The sequence below is a fragment of the Sceloporus occidentalis genome, unplaced genomic scaffold, assembly GCF_023333645.1.
Source record: "Sceloporus occidentalis isolate IW3139 unplaced genomic scaffold, rSceOcc1.0.p SCAF_3, whole genome shotgun sequence".
NCBI classification, from domain to species: domain Eukaryota; kingdom Metazoa; phylum Chordata; class Lepidosauria; order Squamata; family Phrynosomatidae; genus Sceloporus; species Sceloporus occidentalis.
Window position 1 is genome coordinate 142,797,542 of NW_028316983.1, and position 8,408 is coordinate 142,805,949.

Genomic DNA, 8,408 nt, shown 5'->3' on the forward strand with positions numbered 1-8,408 from the left:
AAGGAAAAGGAGAAGGGGAGAAGGTGGTGGCGGCAGCGGCAGCCCTGCACAATGGTGGTGCTGGCCGTGAGGAGGAAGAGAAGGAGGCGACAGCTCCAACTCTGTGCGATGGCAGAGGTAATAATGGCTGTGTGGAGGAGGAGGAAGCAGCCCCAGCCCTGCGCAATAGCGGCGGTGGCAGTGGCTGCATGGAGGAGGAGGAGTGGAGGAGGAGGAGGAGGAGGTGGCAGTGGTAGGCCACAGGAGGCCTGGCTGCTTGGAGGATTAGGAGGAGGAGGAGGAGGGGCGAGTCCCAACCTGGCGACCCCTGAGAAAAGGTCCGCCCCCCAAAGGGGTCATGACCCCCGGGTTGGGAACCCGTGAGCTATAGCATCATAGTGATGCATTGGTGCAGCTAGTGTGTCTGCCTTAAAGAATGTAAACATTGGTGTCCTCATGCAAGACTATCTTGAAATCATTTCTTTTTACTTATCCTTTTCTGCAACTATCCTTTTTTGAAGTGTGGAAGTAAAATTTTGCTTTAGTGGTGATTTGGGGCAAGTTCAGGGTTAGTGGGCATGCTGTTGATGGGCATATGTAATCAGGGGAGAAGAGAGGTGGACATTTCAGTTAGATTTTCTTTGTAGCAGTATTGTTCTTGTTAACTGCCCTCGAGTCGATCTCAACTAATGGTGACCCTGTGGATGAGACATCTCCAAGACCCTCTGTCCTCCACTGCTCTGCTTAATTCCTGCAACCCCATAACCATGACCTCCTTAATAGAGTCCATCCATCTCTCTTCCTACTTCCCTTCACCTTTCTCAGCATTATTATCTTTTCCAACGAGTCCTTCCTTCTCATGATGTGTCCGAAGTACGACAGCCTCAGTTTGATTATCTTGGCTTCCAGGGAGGTTTTTGGCTTGATCTGCTCTAGGACCTATTTGTTTGTCCTTTTGGCTGTCCATGGGATCCGCAGCACTCTTCTCCAGCACCACATCTCAAATTAATTGATTTTCTTCCTTCTTTCTTAACTGTCCAACTCTCACATCTATACATGGCAATAAGGAATACAATGGCTTGTATGATTCTAATTTTTGGTTTGTTTTGCTGAGTTGTATATCTTTGCATTTTAGAATCTATTCTAGTTCTTTCATAGACACCCTCCCCATTCTTAATCTTCTTCTGATTTCCTGACTGCAGTCCCCGTTTTTATCAATGTTTGATCCCAAGTATAAGAACTCTTTTGCTATTCCTATTTCCTCATTGTCTAGTTTGAATTTGTGTAAGTTCTCTGTGGTCATTATTTTTGTTTTCTTTATGCTCAACAGTAAGCCTGCCTTTGTACTTTCTTCTTTGATCTTCCTTAGTTGTTGTTTGTGGTCTTTGAGGTTTTCTGTTAGTATTATGGTGTTGTCAGCATATCTCAGATTGTTGATATCTCTTCCTCATATTTTCTCTCTGCCCTCTTTTGTGTCCAAGCCTGCTTTTCCTACAATTTCTTCTGCATAAGTTGAACAGGTAGGGTGATAAGATGCAGCCTTGTCTGACCCCTTTGCCAATTGGGAACCATTCTGTTTTTCTGTGTTTTGTTCTGACAGTAACCTTTTGTCCTGAGTATAGATTCCTCATCAGGACTATCAAATGTGTTGGCACGCCCATGTCTTTATGGGTGTTCCATAGCATTTCATGATCTATGCGTCAAAGGCTTTGCTATAGTCTATAAAGCACATGCTAATTTCACTCATGTCCTCCATTAGCTGTCATATGTTTACAATGTGGTCTCTGGTGCCTCTTCCTTTCTTGAACCCCCCTTGGATTTCTGGGATTTCTCTCTCCTTGTATGGTTGGAGTGTATGTTGCAGAATTTCGAGCATAATTTTGCTTGTGTGGGAGATTAGTGCTATAGTCCTATAGTTGCTACAGTCTTTTATGTCTCCTTTTTGGGGGATGTATATTGATCATTTCCAATCTGTTGGCCATCGCTTTGTTTCCCATATCTGTTGACATATGTTAGTTAGCACTGTATTTTACTCTGTCAGCATGGATTGCAGCAGTTCGATTGGGATATTGTCTGTTCCTAGTGATTTGTTTTTTTGTCATTTCCCTTATTTCACCTTATTTCAGCTTCTACCTCACTTTTTAGAATTTGAGGTTCATCTTCATATGGCTCTTCATTCCACATGTCATTCATTTTATCATCTCTTTTATATAACTCTTCCATGTATTGCATTCAATGTCTTTTTATTCCTTTTTGGTCTTGAATTATGTTATTTTTATTGTCATAGAGCACCCGGTCCTACAATGCTATAATGCATTGTATGGTCAATGCTATAATGCTATAGTGTACTAATGGTGCCCTCCTATGCCCTCATATTCTCTCTCTCTCTCTCTCTCTCTCTCTCACACACACACACACAGAGAGAGAGAGAGAGAGAGAATACGGAAAAGCCAAAACAGTCTTACAGTTTAATAAAATAATTTATTTTCCTGTGGCTGTGGCTGTTTCTTTGTTCAGACATACTAATTCCTGCATGGGGATAGATCAGATAGGTAGATCAGTAGCTGCTGTCTTTCATCTGGCACAGATTAGTGAGATCCTGATGTGGGAGATGAGTGGGTAGACACACACACAAATGTAAGGGAGGAAAGGCCTTTTTAAAAGTAAGAATGCTTGTGATTTATATTTTGGCAGGCAGGGAGGGGAATTTCTCTGTGTTTGCCAAATTAGAAAAGGGGCAGCACTTGGTGGGTAGTGCCAAGTGCTGTTTGTGATCAGTTTTTAGTGAGAATGAAGGCAATGCCGGGTTGATTCCAAATGTGTGATAGGGAAGGCAGCAGTTCTGCTTGAATTGTACCTTTGAAAATAGTGCTATTTAGCAGGGGGAGACCCTAATGCGACAAAGCTCTCATAACTACTTGCAATTAATTCATTTTTTTGCAATAACAAAGGCATAACAGTTATATTATCATGGTAGCTGAATAAGTGATAACTTTGCTGATATAAAGTTTGGAGATGTAAAAATACAACTTGTAACTGTGTGGCAGCTGCTGTTTACACTTTTCTTTTTTTTAAAAAAAATGTGTGTTAAATGCAGAGAAGCTGTTGCATCATCTAATTTAAACTTTAGATTCAGAGTTCACATTCTTAACCTACTGTCACTGAATCAATACTGAAAACCATGTAACTCTGATTCACTTGTACCCTAAATAAACAGATAACTTTTTATATAGTTTATAATTTCACATTTAAAGTTTGCTAAGGTGAAGTTTTCATTCTGTAGAAACCTCTTTGGTCTTATTTAAATTTTAAACTCTGTGTACTTTCACAGCTTCTTTGTCTGCAAAATATATTGTGTGCCACATAAACAGCAGTAATAGTCTATGATGTGTAACCAATTATGCATCATATTTTGTTCATAAAACCAAAACTGACAAGTTGCGTCCCACCCAGTGCCCAGCTTTCCTCAATGGGCCACTGCATTCAGGGACTGATTTATTTTTATATTTTTATCCCCCCCCCCCCCCCGTGTTTCACTGTTGTTATGGAGACACATTTCTGGCATAATGCACTTCTTTCTTCCACATGGTCCTCTTCCCTGGCATGCACTTGTTACCATGGTGATGGTTGGGCATTCCTTTTGCCTCTCCTTTCAACAATAAGCACCTTCTGCTGTCTTGCATGGTTGTGTGTGGTGACAATGGATTGTTGTGAGCACTTAAATAAATCTTATGACCAACTTCAATGTGTCCGCTAATCACTACAGATGAAGCGTCCACTGATCAATATAGACTACAAAACTTAGACGGTATTACACAGTAGTGGGCTCAGGCCGGAGCTGCCTAGTTGGCCAACATTTTCTTACCTGAGATGAGAATATGGCACCTCTGTACCCACTCTGCCATCTAAAGAAACTGCAGAGATGGGCAGCTGAACCATACGCCAGCACTGGTAAAGTATGAAGTTCTGCTACATCTGGGGGAGAAGGCTCCCAGGGAAGGTGCACAGCATACAGAGTACTATATCCTAACAACTGACTGTTGACTTCTGCAATACATCTGCTACCTTACTCTGTCCAGAAAACTGGGTGGGACTGTGGAGAGCGTGTAGGCCTAAACATCCAAAGAGCCACATGTTTCCATTCCAGCTCGAGGGTGTACCAGTCCCTGAGATTTCAGGACCCAAATTTGAAATGTAAGGATGCCCCCTCCAGATGTCAAAGCAGGTGGTCCCAAGTGATGATACAGGGGCAGTCCCTAGTGATGTCATGAGGGACTGGGCTTGATGCATGGTATCTTAAACATTGACCACAGTTGCTCACAGCAAGTAACTGAAACAACAACAACCCATGAAGTCAAGCATGGGAAGAAATTAAATTCTCCAAGCTCTTTGTCCCTGCCCCCCACCCTCAACTGTGTTTTTATCAGTTTCCCAAACATTGTTGTTAACATATGGCAGTTATAGTCCAGCTGAAGAAAGTTTTTGAGGCTCAGCTTTGAAACTAGAGTCAAATTTTTCCCAGCTCTATTTTCTAAACCTTTGCAAGCACAGAATTATTTTCCCCCAAACTGTGCTTTTAATGGGTTGCTTCCATAAACCACTGCCCATCACTTTCCCAACTTTTTTTGTTTCTTTTTCTTTAACAAACAATGGAATCCCCCCTTCATCCTCAAAATCATCATCAAAATCACCACCACACTCCTCCTTCTCCTCACTACCACCACCAAAGTTTTGGGAAGAGATGACCTGATATCTTTAGGAAAGCCCTAAGGGTTCTAATTATTATTTCTTATTGATTTTATTTGCATCCCACCATTTTCCGAATAAGGACTGAAGGCAGCTAACAATTAAATAAAATAAATAGAATTAAAACATCAAAAATAAACACTCACAATTTCCTGCAATTTGGTTACAGGGTAGAAGGAGTATAGATGCCAATCGTCACCTTGTGTTGTAGTGGCCAGAATAGAGGGTGGGGCAATCAGGCTCTGTGCATTGTGTGTTTAACTCAGGCACGTTACAGACGGGCCCATGAAGTGCCGTCGTTACGTGTGAGGGGCGGTGCTTCCGCGCAAGGGGCCTTGCCCCTTGCGCGTAATGAGTGCATCGAAATGGTGGCACCCTATACAGATGGGGCCCGCCATTTTGGCACCGTGGACGCACAGCGTCCGGACGTCGCACAGCGGAAGTGACGCTGCGAGTGCACGCCTCACACCTTGCGGCACCACTTCCGGGGCACAGAAAGAAGCACCATTTTGGCGCTTCTTTCTTGCTGTGCCCGGGAATTGTGCGGTTTGGCTGCTGCAGTTCCCAGACGCAGCAACCAGCAGCAGCGCGAGACCGCCCGTTTTGGGTGGTCTGTAACACGCCTCAGTTTCTTCCCCAACTTCCCCACTTGCTCCAGATTCCTTGATTCTTTTTCTTGGGGACTCTAAACCCTCTGGGGCTTGCAACATTTCTTAAAAGGTATTTGCCGATAGCAGAATGAGGTTCAGAGTTAGAGGAGAAGACAGAAAATTGCACCAGGGAGAAGAAGCCAGAGGTGGGCGCCTCTGGCTCCCTCCTCCTGGTCTTCTCCCAGCCTTCAGGTGCCCCTCCAAGATAGCTGGAGGCCGTAAAAGGGTGGGAGAAAGGAGGAGCGACCATCACATGCCAGTTGTTTCTCCCCAGGGGCAGGGAAAGTTCTGGGAAGAGAAGGAACGGGTGCATGCCCACTCCTCCTTCTCACCATGGGCTCTTCCTGACCTCAAGCTGCCTCCCCAGGGACAGCTGGGGGGTCAGGAAAGGTTCAGGAGGAGGAGGAGGAATGGGTGCGTGCCACCCCTCCTCCTCCCCATGTGCACTTCCTGACCCCCAATTGCCTCCAGAGAAGAAGCTGGAAATCAGGAAAGGTCCAGGAAGAGGAGGAACAGGAGTGTGCCCACTCCTCCTCCCCCCAAGGATCCTTCCTGACCTCAGCTGCCTCCGGAGAGACAGCTGGAGGCTGGAGAAAGGGCAGCAGGAGGAGAAGCAATCGCCATGCACGCATCGCCCCCTTCCAGATCTTCCCCTACTTCTAGGTGTCTCTCAGGGGGAGATGTCCCACCCAGAAGCCCCACCTCCATTTGGCAGATGTCCTGCCCCCAGAGGGTGGAGGTCCCGTCCCTGGCACACAGCTCACCTCTGGGGGGGCAGAAGCCCCACCCCCAGCACACAGCCCCCCCAAAAGTTCACCATCACTGCCCTAGGACCTGGTTGACATGAGTCACAGTTGACTTGAAGGCACATAACAACAGCAATTATTGTGGCTGGGCAACCACCTGCCTGAGGTGTGTCAGTGGCATCCCAGCTCCTTCCAACATTCTTCAATTATGTAGGCCTAAAATAGGTCATTGTAGGTCCTAAAGGATGTGGTTGCCCATTTTAGAAGAAAAAGTTTGTAAGTATACAGGAGATGTGAGTCAGAGGGGAAGGTGAAGCCCTGCATGGCCTTGAAAGGTACGACTTTTAAATCTCTAGAAGTTATCCACCTCTAAGTGAGAGGTAGGTGCTTGGTCCAGTTTGTTTTTCCTGGGTTCTTTCTTCTACCAAATTGCACCATCATACAGGATAGTTTTTTTAGCTTCACAAGTATTTCAAGTATTAAAGAACATTCAGTAAAAAAAGGGCAATGTGGGAAATTGCATAGGCCATTTCTGTATGAGGAGTAGAGTCCCTTTTACTGGATAGCAGAGAGGAGTGCAGTGTTAACCTAGTGCTCCCTTAACCTAGTGCTCTCCACATGTTTTGGATTACAGTGTATATCAACACTGATAGTGGATCATTTAGGGTGAATGGAAGGGATAATGTTAAAGCATGGGTTAAGGAAGAGTTAGAACATTCAGTTAGGCCCACAAATAATGAAAGATACCTCGGTTCACCTATCATCTCCCTATCCTAATAATTCCTAGAAAGCTCTGCTTTCCTCCTTTCTCCTTTCCCCTCCAAATAACTTCTTCTTCTGTAGAACAATAAATGCTAGCAGTCCAAACCTGTCTGGATTACCCAATCTGAGTTGCTCATTTACACCTGGGGGTGTTACTGGCACACCCATCATTATCATTCACAGAAAACATATAAGCTTTTTAAAAATGTGGCTCTCTGCAAAACAAGATGCCATTTATTTTGCAATGTACTTATTGTTAACCTTAATCAATGACTGTTGCAATCAAGGGACATGTTCTCGCTATTACATAGTTTTAAACATTGCATTTCGAAACACATAGAAGTGATTTCTGATGTGCAACTGGCTCTTAAGGAAATCTTGAAAACCAATTTGCAGGTCTCCCTCCCCTTCTTGAGCTGTCACACTGCTAGTCGCACATGGGACTCTGTGTTAGAGAAAGATGGCCACTACCAACACGGAGCTCCCAAATAGGAATGGCAATAAAACACTTTTTAAAAATGCATTTCACAGCTTATTCGTTGTGAGAATTGCTTCTATCCCTGTGAACCTGGATGCTGCTGGGCGAAGCAGAGCAAGGGCAGTTTCCTTAGAAGGGTTTCCTTTCTTGGAAGAAAGGAGGGCCTTGTGATCGAGGGAAGTCCGGCTTGTTAGATGAACTCCACCAAAAGTGAAAATGGAGTTCTAATAAGGATACCTGCCCTGTGACTTTGTTCATAAGGGAACAACAAATGTGCCCTCCTCTTGTTGAACATCATCTCTCTCTAAGCATCTGATGATATGTTACACACCTCATCTTCTTTTAACACACCTGGTGAAACTCCAGATTTTTTTCCCTGGCGCAAAACGGCAGCACATCATATGATTGCACAGCAGCTGGGCTCAGTGAAGCCTGACACACCTGAAGGCTTTGTCAAGGAAAATGTAATATTCTGTCTTCAAAGTAAGAGCTAGAGTTCAGAGTCAGGCTGTAGGCCAGACCTAGCCAGTAGAAGAGAACAGTCCTTCAGCAGCCTGGGTGAATTTTAATCAAGGTGTGGCATCGTGCTGCTTTCAATTCCAAAGAAATCTGGTTTCAAAAGTCATGAGAGATCACATATTCCATACTATGTACTTTCAGTTTAGCATAAATATATGCCAGCATGTTAGATTGGATTTCACATTTGGGCAATAGATGGCTCATCTGATGCCAAAGCCTTATGAACTTCTCTGTTGCATGACAGTCAGTTAGCTCCACACTCAGCAAGGGCCCTTCCAGATTACACAATTAGCTCAAAATGTGCTATTCTATTTTAGCTGCCATGGAATCTTAGAGCTTGTAGTTTGGTGTGGCACTAGAATTCTCTGGCTGAGAATTATAAGTGCCCCTCCCTCAATAGCAAATCTCACAATTCCATAGGATGTTGACATGGCAGTCAAAGAAGAAGCATAGCACTATAATTATGTAGTACAAAAGTACAAAAGGAGGAGGGTTGTATGGATGTGTTTGCAGAATGAGTGGCTGCAT